Source organism: Vidua chalybeata, chromosome 7 (genome assembly GCF_026979565.1).
Source record: "Vidua chalybeata isolate OUT-0048 chromosome 7, bVidCha1 merged haplotype, whole genome shotgun sequence".
Taxonomy (NCBI): domain Eukaryota; kingdom Metazoa; phylum Chordata; class Aves; order Passeriformes; family Viduidae; genus Vidua; species Vidua chalybeata.
In genome coordinates, this window is record NC_071536.1 from 20,448,185 (window position 1) to 20,467,541 (window position 19,357).

Genomic DNA, 19,357 nt, shown 5'->3' on the forward strand with positions numbered 1-19,357 from the left:
GGGCTCCTCAGGACCAGAGGGACACTGAGGTTCTGGAGTGGGTCCAGCAAAGGGCTGCAAAGGTGAGCAGGGGTTCGGGCACCTCACTCAAGGAAAGGCTGAGGGAGCTGGGCCTGTTCAGCTTGAACAAGACTGAAGGGAGCCTCATCAATGTCAGTAAATGTCTGAAGGGAGGCCCTCAGGAGGATGGATCCAAGCCCTGCTTGGCACTTCCCATCAGTAAGACCAGAGGCAGTGGGCAGAAACTGATGCACAGGAAGGGTGTGCATCCAACCTGGCCTTGAACACTGCCAGGGACGGGCATTTTGTAGCTTTTTCTCTGACTATAGTCTCCAGAGGGTTTTCTTCCCTCCTAAAGCTTTTAGACAAGCCTTTCTTAAAATACATTCTGCTGTTAGGGGAGGGTGCCCTCTTACGGAGACTGTGAGCACACAGGCCTGTGATTCCAAGGTGATTTAGTGTGCCTAGTAGACTTGGTTTATTTTACAACACAGCACAGTGGGCACAGTAACTGCAGCAGGCAGACAAGTAACAAAATATTTAATTTAGAAAATAGAGACTTTCTTTAAAGTAATCATTTTGTTTCTTCATAGTATGGTCCTGTGAAAATCTTTCTCTTTATGGAAGTTTTGCTTTTTATTTCAATAACAATTAAATTTCTCTTTCAAGTATAAATTGTGCAAGTACAATTAAAACTGATGGAGACAATAATGAATCAACATAGTGAAAAAGACAGTAAATGTGAATAACTAATGTAAGATGGTTTAAACAAATGAATTTTGAAAACCTAATCTCTGCCCACGTTAATTTTCAGTATTAATTCATTAGCATTAATTTAGGTTTTAAGTCAGAATACATATATGCATTTCATATATGTAAAGTATCTCTAACTTCATCTGCATTACTATGTGTGTTTTCATGTTGGAAAATGAGATAAATGCTTACATTGTTGTGGCAGTGAAATGGAGATTTCTACAAACCCATTTTATGAGTAGAAGTATTCTCTTAATTTCCTTGTAAAACTTAGTTATTATTAAATACATATTTATTTGTTTTCTTTCTACTCTAAAAATGCTTATAAAATGGCAATAAAAAGGTTAATAATATTTTTCATCTATCCAACCTTTTCTGGTCTTTTATGTTCCATCTTCCCAAATGTAAGAGAAATCACAGACATACACAACAAAGCAGAAGATTTTTCTTCTGAACATATCAGGATAATGTGACTGGAAAGATACAAGCAAAATCCAGGTGAGATTTGATGCTCTCATGCAGGACAAACAAATCAGTTATGATATTGAAATACTGTATTAATATTTCTATTAATACTTAAAATTAAGCACATTTGTTTAGATATTAGTGTGCAAATGATTTGCTTAGACAAGGTTTAAACAGTGTACATTTTTCTGCAAAATACTTTTTTTCATCCATTTTGCCTCGTCTTGTTTTATTGTGAAATGGCAAAAGAATGTGTTCAAAAGTAAAATCAATAATCAGATGTTGCAAGTGTCAAGCTATCCAGTGATGTTTTGCACTAAATGCTTAATTTGATCTCTCTACAGTGTTGGCTTAGTCACTCATATAGAAGCCAAACACCAAGCAATACAAAAGATGTTCTAAAAATACTAATTTTATTTGAAACTTCTTACAGTCAACAAGAAGGCAAGAAGTTCAATTCAGCCTCCAGTAAACAAGATGCATTTGTGGATGGAAATTCCATTAAAACAAGATAAATAAACCAATATACAAGTATTGGGCAGGAAGTTGGAGACCACTGTTGGTGGGCAGGTGAAAGCAGTACATGATTCCCTTAATTCAAACCATTGTCTTGAAACAATGTTTTCTGTGCATCCTCTGAGACCACTACACTGCAGCCCAGTGAGACCTTTCAGATACTGCTTTGGAATGGGTGTACTACAGGAAAATTTGTAATTGGAAATTTTGACTGCTGCTTATTTTTTCAATTTTTTGTTTTTATAGTTATATAATTTCATAACCACATTTTAATTCATTGGCAGATCTTAAAAGATCTTAAGAAGTCACTGATAATAGTCCACTATTTTTTTAGTTCAAGCCTGTGGTAGATAAGACTATGGAAGAGCTGAGGAATCAGACAGAGCAACACATTACTTTCTGCAATTAATAAGCAATTTACTGAAACAGCACTTCAGAACACTGTGATTTTGGCTTTATGGCTAATTATTTACGTACAGTGTATTTTGGGACACATTTTTTATGATATTGACTCATTTCATCAAGAAACATCTTGCAAATGGCTTATTTTAAAATACAGGATATATGGTAAAGGAAAGTCAAGTGAAGATAGAAACATAATGCCAGAAAGAAACACTTAACTGGACAATGTCAGTAGTGAAGTCTAATGGTACAATTTTTATATAAAAATGTAAAACTACCAATTAAGAGGGAGGGAAGATTAAAATAAATATATGTTAAAAATTCTAATAGAAATTTTTTTCTGACTCTTGAGGAAGTTGCTGATCTTGGTGCACTGCAGAGACATCAGTGAAGCAGTCCTGAGACAGCAATATTTCATTGCTGACAGAAAAAAGGATTGCTGGAGAAGAAAATAGGATAATTTTAATTTCCCAGATATCCAGTCCTTGTGAGGAGACCATGACATTAATACAAGCATTGTGACTTTAACATGGCTGAATGCCAAGCCAAGACTTTCTGAAACCAATTATTGGCCATCTCCTTTTGCTGATCATGTTCTTGAATAAAAAGTTAGCAGATTACATGGTATAATACTCTTCAGTGGGAAGTGTGGGCAGAGCATAAGTCTGTTCTGTTCTTCAGGATTATCTATTGTAAGTAGCAAAGTAGAAAAGTAATTAAAGGACTAAACATGCCAAAAATTGTGTCTTAGCTTTTGGAGAAAAGATGCTGGTAACAAAGTGCAGCGATTTCCATCCTGTAAATATTTCCACATGGACCATTTATATCAAGATAAGTATTAAACATTTTTCTTCCAATATCTTTATATTCAGCACGTTTGTATCCATGCTTTACTTCTCTCATGTATAAGATTAATGAGATTATAAATAGTGTCATCACTGTTTTTCTTCAGGTGGCAGTGCAGCTGTTAAGAAATGTGCTGATTACAAAGCCATATCCACTTTGAACACTAAGTGGTGCTCTCCTATTAAATATTGCAATTCACTCTTCTCCCTTGGAAACAGGTTGTACCACCTGATAAACCCCACCACTTTTCAGTTTTTAGATTGCAATTACAGTTATGGTTCTACTACTAATGGTGGTATCATGTTTAGTGTCATTATTATAGTATTGTGCATCACTAAAAGTTTGTGAAACCAGAGACCAAATACGTAAAGTAGCTGTAGGGTACTTATTGTCTGTGCAACTCTAGCATTGGTAAGTGCAGCCAAGTAATGAATTGCAGTAGATGTTTTTATATAAACAGATGAAAAACAAGACTACTGTGTAGGGATGCTTTTGAATGACCTATTTCAATTTAATATAATGAATGACGTATTTAGTATTAATTTAGCCTTCTGTGCTGTAAGAAAACCTATAGGTTGTAAAATGCATATTAGTTTTAAAAGCATTGTCATTATTTGCTGACTACATAATATTCATTCTATGGAATATCACAGGGCTGTCTGTCCCTAAGACAGACATGACTATTCCAGTAATATATATGGAAATATTACAGATTTCAACATAGACAAGGCATTCAGAAAGTAATTGCGCACCATCGCTAAAATGTGGAAATGATGAAGAAAAGAAAAAAAATTGAAATAACATCGAAAAAGGGGAAAATTCCCTTTATTTGGGTTGAGTTTTGAGAGATGAGGAAAAGATAAGTTTTTCCTCTGCATGTTATCTCTTTCAGTTTAATATTAAATTTCAAATACATGCAAAAATCTAAAGGATTTCATTTGTAGTCACCAAAATCAGGTGTTTCCTGTACTAAGTTACAGCCCCCAAGATGCTTTATGAACAATAGAACAAGGGAATCGATGCAGACAACATGCCCAGGCCACAGCAGGAGGCCTTCAGGAATAGGAAGCACTGATTGTGAGAAGTGCTGGAAAGCGGTGGTAGGCTGGCATTTTACCTGAGGGGCTAAGCATTTTAACTTAGGCTTAGCTGTGGCTGTAGTTGCAGCTGGTGATCTGTAAGGGGTTTAAATACACATTTTGAAAACGATGCTCTATGGCTCTCATGCTTAGTGCTCTTTAGGTGCTGATGTCCCCCTAAAATCTGCACAGAATTATTGTCTGTTGTCCACATCCAGAAGCAAGGGGGATATTCTCTCTAAACACGAACGTAACTCCTCTGAGATATTTCCTTGAGTAATGTATCACATAAAACACCTCTCACTGAGCTGCAAACGAGCTTGTTTTTCACTGTAGGTTTCCAAGAGAGATTCAGAAGGTATTAAAGTTAGTCATCAGTAGGAAAAACACACATAAATGCTTATAAAAGCTCATAAGGCAAATTGTATTATGTTACCACCTTGAATTACAGCCAAGGACACCATGACTTTCTCTCGGAAACCCGTTTAGCATTGGACGTGAATGAATACCTGAGGGAAGTGTGGCTTTGCGCTTACTGGAACCGACCCACGCGCGCCACGGCAAGGGCCGCCAGGGGAGGGAGCGGACGGGAGGCGCTGCGGGCAGGAACGGGGGACGTGGCCGCCCCTCGCTCGCCATGGTCCCGACCCTACGCCCGCCGCGGCTCCCGCTGCCGGCGCGCCCCGGGGCTGCCGCCTCCGCCTGTCCCCGGCGGCGGTAGGACCCCGCTCCGACTCCCCCTGGGACTGGAGGTCGGGGCGGGCGGCCGCGGGATGGCCTCCCGGAGGAAAGGCGCCGTCCAGCCTGCACGTTTCTGTGGGGCCGGCAGCAGCGTCCCGCCCGCAGCCGCTTCCCGGCGGCGCGCTCCCGGCGCGCTCCCTGCGCTGCGGGCCGTGCCCGCGGGCTCCGCGAGGGGGCGCCGCGGCGGCGGCGAGGCCGGGCGGGGCCGGGCGGGGCTCCCCGGAGCCGGCGGAGCGGAGCGCGGAGCGGGCGGCGCTGGGCGCGGAGCGGCGGCGCGCAGGCAGCGGCTACCTGTGGCATGGCAGAGGTGAGTGGGGCCGTTCCGCCCGCGGCGGCGGCGGGGTCTTGCCCTGACTTGGGTCTGAGCTGCCTAGGCTCTCCCTGGAGGTCGGCTGGAGCACTTGAGTAAAAGTAGGTAGGGTATTCGATTGAGTCTCTTTATCTTCGCTTTCCTCTTTCCCATCCCCGCGGTATCGGACCTTTCTGTTATATTCTTTTCCTTATATTTATTTATGTGTTTATTTACCTGGCATAAACATCCGGGGAGCTGTTTTGCCGACAAATTTCAGGTTCTCTTCCAGCTTGTTAAGTTCTCACCTGTGCACGCACCAAGCAAAGAAAATTTGTCTCACATGAAGCTACATGTGAGGTCCCACTTGGTATTTCTGCGGTAACAAAGAAAACATATTCTTCCTAATTTGCTGTGAAAGGTAGTTTGCTGCTTTGTAGGTGGAGCAGGGTGAGCTCTAGATGGAGGATTTTCCTCTGTCATCATGTCCCCATGGTTGCTAAGCAGTGGTGACCACATCTGTGAAAAGATGGAAGAAGCACAGAGGAGAGAGCAACAGGAAAAGCCAGGAAGAACAGCAGAATCTCCTCTCGGGCAGCCTTATCTGCTGGGTATTCTTCTAGAGAATTAACACCAATGCATTAATCCTTCTTATGTGCCTGTTTCCTTAACTCTAAACTTCTGGCATTCCAGCTTACAGTTCAGGTGCAGCAAAACTATTTTGTTCAACCAAATTGGTTTGTCATGACTTTTATACAAAGAGAAGTCATTTATAAAAGTGCACTTTGTGCTTCCCATAAGTGGCACCACTTCAGCCGGGAAAAAAAAAAAAAAAAAAGTCTTGATAGGAAAACAAATGATGGGAATAATCCTTTCACAAAAGTGTAAGGTGATTTATGAAAAGGAAGCTTTTAGTTGCAACAATTAATTTCAGTATCCTTTCCCCCTCCTTTTGTAAAATCAGGTTTTGCTGTTGAACTTGAGGACTCCGATGTATTTAATGTTTCTTTGTTCACCAAAATACCTCATAGTTTGTGGATTATAATAAAAAAAATTTTAGTCTGAGTTGGGATGCAAAAAGAAAAATTAAGTTGTGGAAGGGTAGATTTAATGTTATTTTTCCCAGTTGAACTTGTTGAGCTTGAGCAAATATGTGCATATGAGTTACTAACAACAACAAACCCCCATACAAACAACAAAAAAAAAACCCAAAAAACCAGCAATCAATGAAAACCCCAAACCAAAACAAAACCACCCACCAACTCCCCCCAAAATTAGTGTTACTGTATGACATGTTTACAATTTGATGCAAAGCACCACAGCACCGTTTAAGGTGTGAATTTTTGTATGGAATGAAAGGCACTTCTGACACTGCCATTTTCATGTCAGTTTTATGTGTGTTTAAACGTTTTTCAGCTTTTAAGTGGACTGAAGATTTACTTTTATTAGAATGGGATCAGTTGCTGCGTTGTTGTCGTGTTCTGCCCAACAGTGCTGTTGCAGGCAAACAGGAGGGATCCATCCTGTGTGCTGCTTCTGATCTCGCTGCGAGCCACGACGGCTGCTTGGCTGCTCCCGGGGAAAGGGTGTGTCAGGGTGGGAGGCAGAGCTCTGTGTGAGCATCGCACAGAGGTTCGGGATGTCAGAGGTGTGTGTGTACAAGATGCTGCAAGATTTGCCAAGGGCCATGTTGGCCACTAGCCAGTCCAAGGGCTTTGATGTCACCCACGACTTTATCCCCACTCCATCCCTGCCCTTTCTCTGTGTTGGGGATTCAAGAGGATAGCTTCATGTAGGATCTTGGTTTTTTTCTTCTTTCTTATCTATATTTTAAAATACTGTGGCTTTTAACTGGCCCTCTAAAGGTGTATTTAGCTAAAGTTTTTGCAACTGCAGACTTGAAAATACAATTTCTGTGTAAATCTTAGGCATTGATCATTTTATATTATTCCTAAGAGACACAAAAGCAAACATTGCCCTTTCCATATTTAAAACATTTTTTCAGTGTTTGCAGATGGAATTCAACAGAGAGAAATGGAAATGGGTAAAACAGGTTGTTGATTTTAAAACTGCATACATTAAAAGAAATACTAGGTGCAGATAAATAGTATGAGACATGAACAGTTTTCTGGGCATTTAAACAGATTTTGTTAGCCTAAGGTTTTATTAACAACAGTGCAATATTGATACTGACGTCTTTTGCCTTCAGTATTTTATCGTAAAACTTGTTTCTCTTATTTGAGGCAAGGATGAAGCTTTGAGGTAATGTTGAAAAACACTTTGTTTTTCTTCATATAAGTAAATTTAATTTATTGTTAATACATACTCACTACTAATAAGCAGTGATAGCATGTAGAAGATATTCCATTTTATTCCAGTCCAAAGAAAAATACTGTACCTGGATCTAATCCTTCAAGAATATGTGTTCTCATTTAATTGTTTTACAGGCACCCTAAGTTGGGTGCCTTCTGCAGCATGTCCTTTGGGACTGCACAAGTGCATATAATCCAGAACACATGGAGACGGAACTGGTATAATTTAATCTTCAAAAATATTTTCCTTTCCTGTTGACATAAATTGTAAACTCAGCCCAGGACAAGGACGTATTTATCAGTAATAATCACAGATGTCATGCTCCATAGAGAGGGTTGAGTCATCCTCAGTAATGAGTGATTGCACTGGCTGAAGCAGTTGTGTTCAAAGCACACTGTCTGCTGCCAGGGAAGATTTTCCATTAATTGTCTTGTTCCTCTTGTAAAGGTTTCTGTCACTGTTAACTAGTTGATGTCTAGACTGCAAACTAACTCTTTCTCAAATTTTTAAGTGCAGGTTGCATTTTCCCCTGTGATGTAATATGTTCAGTATAAATAGTTCTCTTAAAGTTGTGGGAGAAATCCATTTTAGAAGTTTAGTATCAAAGCAGAAGTTTAAAAGAAAAATTAAATGATCTAGGATCATACGCAGTTGTTGCATACTAAACAAAGTCCCTTCCCCCCAACAGAAATTTGAATATATTTTCATATGTGAAAAGATAGATTTAATACAGTTATTTCCATAGAAGTTCTGTTATGTTTTCTGTGAGGACTGGGCTCTCTTTGAAAAACTCACCATGAAATTCAATTCAACAAGTTAAGTAAGAAAATTCAGCAGCAATGCTCCAGCAAGCCTCTTTTGTGCCCTTTTGTGATGTATTTGTGACATATATTAAATTGGAGTCCCTTCTGTATCTAAAGTTTTAATTTATTCTTGGGTTCTTACTGTGTTGATGAAACCAGTGATGTATAGATCTAGGCTGGGGTTTCTTGAGTTTGAAACTACAGCTTTCTCAGAGGAAGCATTTGCAGAATCATCCAGTGTTATCCTGTATGTTTGGACTTAAAATTCTTGTTTGAAGTTGCCATGTCTTAGTGGGGCCTGAGTGGCCAAGAGACCTGAAGTGTCCCTCTGTGCCCTTGCAGTGTTACCTGCCGCTGCAGAGGGGCTGGAGCAGTGTCCTGTAGCAGCTGCCCCTGTGTGCATGCAGGGCTGGGCAGTGCTGGGTGCTGTGCCCCGGTGCTTGCCAGCATGCAGAGAGATGATGCCATTTATGCTGCACCCAAAGCAGGACCTGCTTGGCAGGTCATCTCTAGTTTTTTTGGGTTTTTTTTCTGTCTTGTGTGCTCCCAAGACCCCACCAAGTTCTGGGACAAAACAGGCAACCCCTTTGCATTTGACTCCTTGTTTGGCTTTGTGTCTGGACAGCTATGATTCACTGAACACATTATCCTGGTATGAAAATGAGTAGATAATCAGTGATGCTATACTACAGAGGAAAACTAACCTAATACAAGCACAATCTTGACACTCACTTTGATTTAATTTTAAAGTGCATGTAACTGTACATTGCTTCTATAGATACTGTTTTATCTTGCTACAGTGTCACTGATAAGGGGTTCTTCTGTGCCTTAAGTGGAAAATGTGAAATCCTACTGTATTCATTGCTATATATTCAGGTTTCCTGAGTGTATAATATATGTCTTAGAATATTTACAACACCCCTGGGAAGTATTTTGCCAAACTATTTTTACTGTGTATAATAAACTTATATACCAGGGGTTAGGCTATTACAGACTGTATAAAGGCTGCATCTCTCCCTTCCTCCTGCCTTTGCTGTATTTCTTTTCTTTCCACAATTTCTTTAGTAATTCTTGACTGTTTCACATGTCACCCTTTCCTTCTGATGTACCCTCCCAGCTGCCTCCACCCACTGCACTGGTTTCCCTCCCAGGTGAGACACAGTTGTTCTGTTCTCGTGCTGCATGTGTAGAGGAAACTTTTGATATTTGATCAGACAGCAGCCAGGAAGGAAGTTTTTGTTTCTAGTACCCAAATAATGGATGTGAATATACTTTTTAACCATCTGGCTTGCTCAGCTAGCATGCAAGTTCTTTCTAATAATGAGAAATGTGCCTTCTGAGCAGCTGGCCAGCCAGTGAGGAGATGTTTATTTGGAAGGTGTGCCATCTAGTAGGGACCTGTGCTTCTTTGCCCTTAATCCATCAGTGGCTTCTCTGGGACCTGCTGCCTGGGAGCTGCACGTTTGCTCAGCATTGAGATTGTGGTTGTTCAAGAAGGGGTGTGTTCTTATGTGCTGGCTCAGCTTTTGTATCTCCACCCTGATTCTGTCTGGGAACCCTTCTCTTACACCAGGGTTTACATTGAACAGAAAACATCAAAGGAAATTTAATAAATCAATTCTTTGAAAACAAGCAATACCTTCAGTGTTTTTAGGATGTATAGCCAGATTAATTGGTACAATAAGAGACAGAAAAAAGCATTTAGAATGTGTTTATCTAGAATTTGTTTATAAAGGCTTTGAAGCATTCTGTTGAAAAAAAACCCAAACCTTCTGATTGGCTACAAGTTTTTCTGTATTTATTCATCTTAAAACACAGGGTGTTTTAAGGTTTTGAGGTTTTTTCCTACCTAGATGGTGGGGGGGAGAGGCTCATTATCTGAGAGCTGAATTACTGGAGAGAGTATTTCTAGTATTGGTTGTCTTTCATTACATACAGGCCAATCAAGGCAGGAGGAAGGAGAGGGGGGCGGGGGGTCGAACAACTGGCATGTGAGGTGGTACTTAATGAGGAAAATAATGTGTGGAGGCATTACTTAGGCAAACATGTCTATAGAAAGACCAGTGGAGACAAAGGAACTTCATATTTGGAATCACCTCATTTTAAGGGTAACATGAAGGTCACTGCTTTCCTTGTAAATCCTTCAAAATCTGAGAAGCCTTTATGACAATTGAGACCTCAGATTCAGCAGTCAGAGGGATCTCATCCAGGAATAGAGCCCCTTACTGGCCAGGACATACCAATTTTCATGGGGTAGGATTTTTTTCCTTCTCTCCCCATCAAAAGACAGTTTCTTTTCTGTTACAGTATTTCTGCTTTGGGACTTGGACTCCAACTTTTGTGTAGAACAGTCGTGGAACTGAGTTGTGTTGAACTTCTGTTGATCTGCTGGTCTGTCTTAGAGGATATAAGAGAGCAGCTTGCTTGACCTCTCCCTGCAGGCAATCCTGTTAGGTACAATAGCCTTGATCAACACAGCCTGGATTTCTTCCATAGCCTCCACAAGAGATTTCCAGGCATGTAAATACATGACGTAGTGGACTACTGTGTTAGATAATTTTGAGCTCTGTATTGTATACCACTTCTGTTAAGAAAAATATATTAATTAACTTATATTTGGATTCAGATCCTATTTCTTGGAAGCTTATTTTTCTATTTGCAGGTTAAGTGATGTATTTTTAAGGAGTTACTACGTGTTTCCCTTGTTAAAAGATTATACAGGTCTTTTTTTTAAACAGAGCTCTTGACTCACTCTCAAATTATTCACTTCATTAATAATATGACCCTCAGCTTTGGTGGGAAAATGTACTTCAAAATTGGAGTGATGCCTTGCACGATTTTTAAAGAATTTTAAGGAAGTAAAACCAATGAGAATTTCTATTACAACTTTCTTTTACAATCTTAAGGTTTTAAATCTTATTTATGTCCTTCAAGTGATGTAGTTTTTTTTGTTAGACAAAGACTGTCGTAGGCAAGAAAAGGTTTAAGATGCTTTAGAGATAATATTTGATAATATTATGTAGAAGTTTCTGTGGCCTAATAAAGACTATTTTTAAAATTAGATTTGATAAATGGAATGAAAGAGGAATCCTTGTGTCTCAAGCACCTAATAGCCATGATCTCCTATTTTGTCTTTCTTTCCTTTATTCTCCTTCCATCTGGTCACTGGAGGCGTATTTTATTTTCTTATCTTGTTATATCTTTGTCCTTTCACTAAATTCAATCAGAGTTCTCTCCTTTTGTAGTGAAGATACTAGTTCATGAATGATGAAAAAGAATAAAATTATGGCCTTCAGAAAATAATAAGTAAGGATCATCTTCAGGTTTTTCCGTTAAAAATCTGTTCTCAGTCAGATTGAGCACAATGTTCCTCCCATCTTTGGACAAATGTGTCAAGTGACAGTAGCTTAGTACTTTGCAAGTAATTTAAGAGATGTAAATGTGTTTACCAGCAAGTCAACTAGCCACAAAATCCTTTTTTATGGTTTTTGCATCACAGTGATGTGTGTTTACTGGTATCTTTTAGATGGAGATGGGTGTTTAATAGAAGAAGTCTCCAGTAACTGTTTTTCCAAAAATGGTGGTTTAGTGCTGTTCCTGTTTCTTTTGCATTGTGAATTCTCTGGCTCTTTTCTAAAAGTTGCAACATTATGTTTATAATGGGAATGTATTCACTTCTAGTTTTAGAAAGTTGCACATGAATTTACAGATACTGTTTTTTTTCTTAAACTCATAGAGCTTTGTTTTTGGCTAAGCTAAAAAGAATGATGTACACTTCTGGAAATCTAAGTGATACAAAGAAGTGAGGGGGAAGGAATGCAGGCCCTGACTAATAGGATATTCCCTTCTTCTGATGAATACTTGATTAAATTATTGATTCCTACTCTATGACTGGGAAGGAAGAAACACAGAAGGTTTTGAAGCTGAATGTCATTTCACAGTGCTGACAAAGTACAGTGGCTCTGGTGGTCTGGACTGAAACAGCTGTTTTCCTTTTGTCTGAAATGGAAAATGGCAGCATATTATGTAAAAAAAAAGCAAATTGCTTTTTAAAAAACAATCACTGCACTTTATATCCTGCTCTTTTAATGACTGTTTTCTGTGAATGCCTTGCAATTCTGTTTTATGTTGCACAACCACAATATAATTAATCACTGCAGTTCAGGCAAAGACTCCCTTGTTTATAGGGGACTGTGTACTATGGCACATGTATTAAGAAAAGTTGCGTGCCTACAGCAAGGAACAAGATTAGAGTTAGTTTTGATTGGGTTTTTGGGGTGGGTGGGGGGAGGGAGGATTTTTTCAGTCTCTGTCCACTATATACTCATGACAGTCACCTTTGCTGTAGGTATATTTTCAAACATCTGCCTGTGGTGCTTTTTTTGTGCAAAGTAAATGATTATCAAGTGTCATTTCTGAAAGGATTCCTAATGGCTCTAGATTTTATGATGACCAAACACTGACTATCTATCAGGGCATCTTTGGATGTTTCCTGTGCTGATCTTGCAGTAGTAATAAAAGTGTGACTCTTACCAAGTGCTTTCATGTTTGGGAGGTGGGGCCTTTGCTGGTCAGAAGGGTATTTAACTGTCTGTGCTGGAGACAGGGACAGGCCTGTCATCAGGGGCACACAGGGACGCCTTTCACCCATCGGGTTGCTCAAAGCCCTGTCCAACCTGCTGTGTTGAACCACACCAAGGGTGCAGGTGGGTTTGTTTGGAAGGGTTATGAATCACTGAGTTCAAGGAAAGTGATTCCAAGCCAGTAGATGGTTCTGTGACTTCAGAATAAGTACTATTGGAAGACACATTTCTATGCAGTTCTTTTTCTTTTACCAAGTGGCTCATCCTGATAAGGCAGCGTGAACCTGGCAGGTTTTTTTTTTATATATAGTCATGCTGCTAATAAATTGATTGCAAGCAATTTGAATATTTCACAATTTACAAAACCTAGGTCAATTAAACTAACAGTTACCTCTCCTTATTCTTAATCACTGAATTTTTAAGCATGCTTCGGGAAAATACAGGTATCTGGCATTCTAACCTGAGGTGAAAAAGAAATGTTTTTCAATTTCTATATGTTAGTGAGCAGAAGAGGAGATTGAACCAGAACACTACATTTATCTTTGTCTAAAGATTATAATGAAAAAGGTCATAGAAGTCTATCCTTTTCTTTCTGATCTTCAAGAATCTTTTATACGTAATTACTGGACATTACTTCTCATTGTACAAGCAGTGAAATCCTTTAAAATGGATTTTCAATCAGGTAAATTGGTTGTAAAATGTATTTCCCTGGCTAGATTCTGGTACTATAATGGTAATACTTCATTAATAATTGTCAATATTTCAGTATTTTTCAATAATTCGATGTGATATAGTGTTTTACTTCTGCCTCTTACTCATTTTTCAGCTGGCAATTGGTATCAGCCAATGCAGTCTTGATTTTGAAACTAAATTTAAATGCAGAGGGTAGAACATGTTCAGTGGAGAAAAAACCAATTATGAAATTAGATTAATATTTCAGAATTGTTTTCCCTTTTTCATTCAGCAGGTTTTGTATTCTTTTAAGGGATACTGTCGTATCTGTTGATTTGTTCATCATTTCCTCTGCAGGCGCAAGAGTAGCAATAACTTGGGGGTTTTGTTTTATAATAGCTTAACCTAATCTAGTTCATTTTTCTTGTCCATAATTTTTGTTTACACAATCTAGAACAGGAGTTATTTTCAAAAGCAAGTAAATATGGAAAGTAAATGAAAATATGAGATGTGTTTCCAGCTGTCCCTTGGTCTCCAGTGGTGAGGGTTTTGTATGAGAAAGTCTCTGGTTGTATTCTTGCCAACTGGATGTAATGTCAGGTACATTTGAATGCAGACCTATCTTACAATATAAAGCCGAGAATAAAAGGGAATGAAGGAGGACAAATACTTCAGAAAATGTTAAGACTTTTAGATTCTCTTTTTTCAGAGAAAACTACTGCCAAATTTGCCTTGAAGTTCCTTTGTTCTGGGTTATGATCACATGAATGTCTGAAAATGACTGACAAAGACTAAGAGAATGACCATTGTTTATAGGAAAGAATTGGTGCTCATAAGAAAAAATTTCCTTTTAAAAATAATTACACCCCTGAACACAACTGAGCAGAGCAGACAGTGTAGTAAAATCCAGGGATTATTTGTTTGTGAAAGAGGCCTGTGCTTATCAAACTAGTTTCACCCTGACACTTTCTAACACTTTAAATTCAAGTAACTTCTTTTCTGAGTTTCTTTCACAATCTCTTTACCACTTGTCTTTCACTTGTCATAGGAAGCAATTCTGTATTAAACTAGTTGTGATTGTTAGAACATGGAGAAAAACCAAAGGAAATGCTCTCTAGCTCTTTACTTCAGCCACTGGCATAGTGGTGGATTTAGTTTGGTTAACATTGGTTTAAAATTATGATGACAAGGGTGCCTGATTGTTTGGGGCTTTTTTGGGATGAACTTGGCATGAGGAAAAAGGCTATCAATGCTTCCCCTAATTCTGTTATGTCCACTCTAAGTGCTGTGCTATTTGTAATTTTACCATATTCTGCAAGTTCCTACATTGCTGTTGACATGTACATATTTTGTGTATATATTTTCTGCTTCAGCTAGAGGAGTTTCTTTGGATCTCCAAAACACTTTGATTTGTCTACACTCTCCTGGCATCTTTGCTTGATAGGTATTCCTGTGGCTATTCCATAGTTAATGTGTCAAAGAGAAGACATGCTCTTACATTAGTTTTCATATTTATAAAATCCAGTGTTTTTTTGTAAACTCACGGAAATGCACAGTACGTGAAATTTTAAGTGAATTTTTAATAATGGGAGTTTTTAATGTTAGTGTGCCATATAAATTGAATTGGTTAGGACAGAATATGTAGATGACAACTAAGAAGGTACAAACTAATAACATACTATGGAACACAAGTCACAGGAGGTTATACTGCTCCCAATCACAGAATCACAGAATAGGTCAGGTTGGAAGGGACCAACCTCCCTGCTCAAGTAGAGTCATCCCAGAGCACACGGCAATCTGTACCCAAAAAAGCTTTACTTTGTAAGTAATTGAATCGCCACTAAAACAGAAGAGAAACGAACCAAAAAATGAACAAATGCAGTTTTAAATGCCATCATGGTGTCAAGTGGTCTAGCATATTCTTGCTTTCCTTCTCATGCTCTCATGTTCAGTGAGGCTGACAGCCTGAAATTCTCTTGCACCAAAAGAGCATTGTGTTTCAGGCTGTTGAACTGAACGGAATAATTGGTATTGAACTCTCATTTCAGTTTTACAGGCTTATTCTGCTTCTGTGGCTTTTTTAATGGATGTCATTAGTAAACAATTTTTTTCTGATACATACAAAATTTCAGTAATATACTGGAAGGAACAAAATCTTTTCTGAACCGGACAGGTAGGCCTTTTCAAGAACATCGTACCATACATCTCTGTATTGATGCATGCTGATGCCATTTTCCACTTTTGGTGTGTTTGCAGGAAGCCCTAGAATGGATGTGGGAATTTTGCCCCCACATTGCTGTAAACTGAGCCAGGTTTTACCAATCATCCCAGCGTGTATCCATTTGCAGAACAGTAGCCGAGTCTTTCTAGGAAATTAGACCAGCACAGAAAGTAGACTCAGATTACACTAATGAGGCCATTAAATGAGATATAGGGAGCCTGTCTGGCCAGAAAGAGGAACGGAAAGAGGTCTGGCTGTACTCCTTGCTTTGTGTCTTCTGCATTCTGCAGCCAGTTTTCACATTCTGTGTGTTTACTTTGGTGGAAGAGTTGCTTTCTTTCCTCCTCCTGCCCCCCCATCCCCCCTCCACATTCATTTTTCCTGCTTTCTTATTTGCCAAAAGGAAAAAAAAGCTATGCAAAAATTTGAGGAAGAAGACCTGACATAAGTAGTGCTTGCAGGCTAAAACGCTCATGACATGCACTAACAAAGCACATTGGCTTTCAAAAGTCTTCCCAATTATATGTCTGTTCAGTTATGCTCTCCGACCATTTTACAGAGGTCTTCATTTTCTTTGTGAGAAATAAAAGTGCAATGGAATGACTGTTTTAAAATAGTTGTTAGAAACATTTAATAAAAGTCCATCATCTTTATTAGGTCATAATACCAATGTTACCTATAACAGCAAATAAACTTAAAGATAGCTTCAGAATTTTAGCAGTTTTCAGTCAATGAAAAAATTTATTTTCTTTTATCGGTAGATATGTTCTTTTCTGCTATGTTCTAAATATAATTAGCTTCTGGTAGATAAAAACCAGACTGTGTACATTTTAAGGATTCAGGAACATTTTTTACTGTTTCAAATCTAGTCAAACATAGGTTTCTGTTCTGTAGTATGTTACTAATTTGTATATTTTTACTTTATTAATATTTAAGAGGACTTTTCTAATATTAAACAAATCTTCAGGTTATTAAGCTTTGATTTGGGACAGCTTAAAAAGCTCATTTAATATAAGTTCCTAATTCACTTTTGTTTTTTGGGGGGGGGGGTGGTTTTTGGGAGCTGTACTGGTTTTACATCATTTATCACTGTTGCTTTGCAGTGGTGCCTTGTGTTAGTGGTGGCCCAGTACTGAAGCAGAACACAAAAAGGAGAATGAAATTCTGATAACAGGCAAGCAATAACCTACAGCAATTATTGCAGAGCTCCACCTACAAGAATATGAGCCAGAAGGTTGGAGGCTGCAGCTGATGCAGGAGGCTGATAGACAGCTGGTAAAAGAAGCCTGGGCTCTTCCATGAGGAGCAGGCTGGAAGACACACTGCAAGAATATGGGGTAGCAACCTTAAACACATCCCTTGTACATACTTGTACTTCCTGTAGATTATGTAAGGTAACCTTTGCCTCCTTTTGAGCTGGGTTTGGAACTATCTGCCTTGAGAAGGTGCCTACCAAGCTATATTTTCCTCTGATATCTGCAGTCTTATTTTACATAAGTTATTATGAATTCAACACCAAAACTTTCATTAGAATTTTGCTTTTTTTTTCCCCTCTAGATGCAGTTGGTACAAACTATTCATTTCTATTTCAGACACGACATACACATTCCTTGTGTGGAAAAATCAGACAGAATGTTTTCTTCTAACTTTCATGGAATTGGTCATAAATCAGAGTAGGATTGCATTAATGAAAGTTATTTCTGTAACCACAGTGTTGGTACAGCCATAGGGATCTCAATACATTAACTTTAATCTGATAGAGGTAAGGCATCCAAGAATTTTACAGTGAAGTTATCAGAAAGATAAAAAAACTCAATCACTTCACAGTCTAGTGTAAAAAATTTATAACAAGGGATTCACCTGCATAAGTTGGAATAATTCACTTGGAGGTGGTATCATGTACAAACTTCGAGTGATTTACTTGGAGCGTTCTGATAAATGAGGCTTGATACTTGTAAGAGTCAGAGTAATGAAAAATCCCATGTACGTGGATGCATGCAGTTTCTTTACTGTGCGCAATGTTTATGTACTTTGCAATATAATTGCATTTAATTTATTTAGTACTGTATTAATAATTAATTATTACAAACTTATGAGGCCTGAGCAAGTTCTGCAGCACATCTGATTTGCTGCTGAGGCAGTCTCTCTGAGTAGTAAATGAACTTTCAGGGGATATATTTTAATGGTTCAGCACTGGATTCCCTGGGAAAATTCTAGCACCTAGCCATAAAAGAATGAAAGCGGCTCTCAATTTTTTTCCCTGTTTCCAGAACTACAATTTTAGGAATCTGGCTGTTACATCCTAAGGAGTTCAAATAGTTAAAACAAGTTTAAGTGGTGTACTCTGTTTTGTAACTCATAATTACTGGGTAATAAAGACTCCATGTGAAGAAAATAAACTTATCCTTTGTAGTAGTTGCCCTTCCTTCATGCTCTCTTTCAGCTAAGGAATGCAAGGAAAATAAAGAGTGCAGAAGTACAATGATTATTTTAAAATATATGTAGAGTATCGTTTCATAGCTTAATCTCTAAGCAGCTATGTTATGTTACTATATATTATCCACTGAGAAATTTCTTTTTTCTGTTTATCTTTTTGTCATCACAAGGCAGACCCCTCGCCAGGTGATAATTAGCATTTTGACTCCATGATTCACAGAAGGCTGCTCCATCTATCTTTATTAAGAAACCCATTGCTTTTATAGACAGTTACAATGCACGTGTACTTGATTGGTCCTTTAATTAAGACACCATCACCATTGGCTAATTAGGAAACCACCCTTTGGTAAACAGATCTCCATAACACATTCCACATGTTCACAGTAACAGGTGCAGCAAGTGGAGATAAGAATTGTTTCTCATTCTTTTCTCTGATCTTCTCACAGCCTTTCTCAGGTGATGCCTGGGAAAGTTGTGTGTTTCTCTCTGTGGCCAGAGAGCTGCTGCCACATCTTTTAAGAATCAAACCAAGGAGTTAGATACACACTGATTTCAGTCCACAGATAGAAGTAGTATTTAAAAGTTTTTATAGTTGTCTTTCCTATGAATTGATACAGAAATATTATCCAAACGTATAAATATCAAAGATGATATTATCATCTTTGGCATCATACAAATAGTGTTTTGGAGCAAAGGCACTAAACACACGTTATCAGGGCTTTGTGATGGAAACTATGTAAAGTCTTATTTTGTCATAAATTTGTTAAATGACACATAAATAACAGCAGAAAATTGAAGAAGTAATCTGGAGAAATGAGGAGGAAAAAGCCCTACACATTGATAATGAAATCTTGCAAGACTGAACACCAGGATTTACAACAACAAATCTGCCCCACAGTATAACATAAGAATGTAAAGATAAGTTTCAGTGACTGATATCATTTATGTGACTCACAGAAAATGTTCACTGAACTTATGTCGCCAGATGAAAATACTGAGAGAATTTTTACAATTTCTACATATTATTTTATAAATACATGAAAGTAATGGGCTGTTGAAGTGATGGGCTATTGAAGTGAATAACAGCCTTAGTGTAGGAGCAAATCTGATAGAAACTTGTCTTTATATTGTAAGAGGAGTTAACAGGCTGAGGAAGCTTTAAATTAGGTTTATAATGCAGAGAGTTGGCTACATAACTTATTTGGACCTAACTAGAAGCATCAAAACTTGATGTTTTG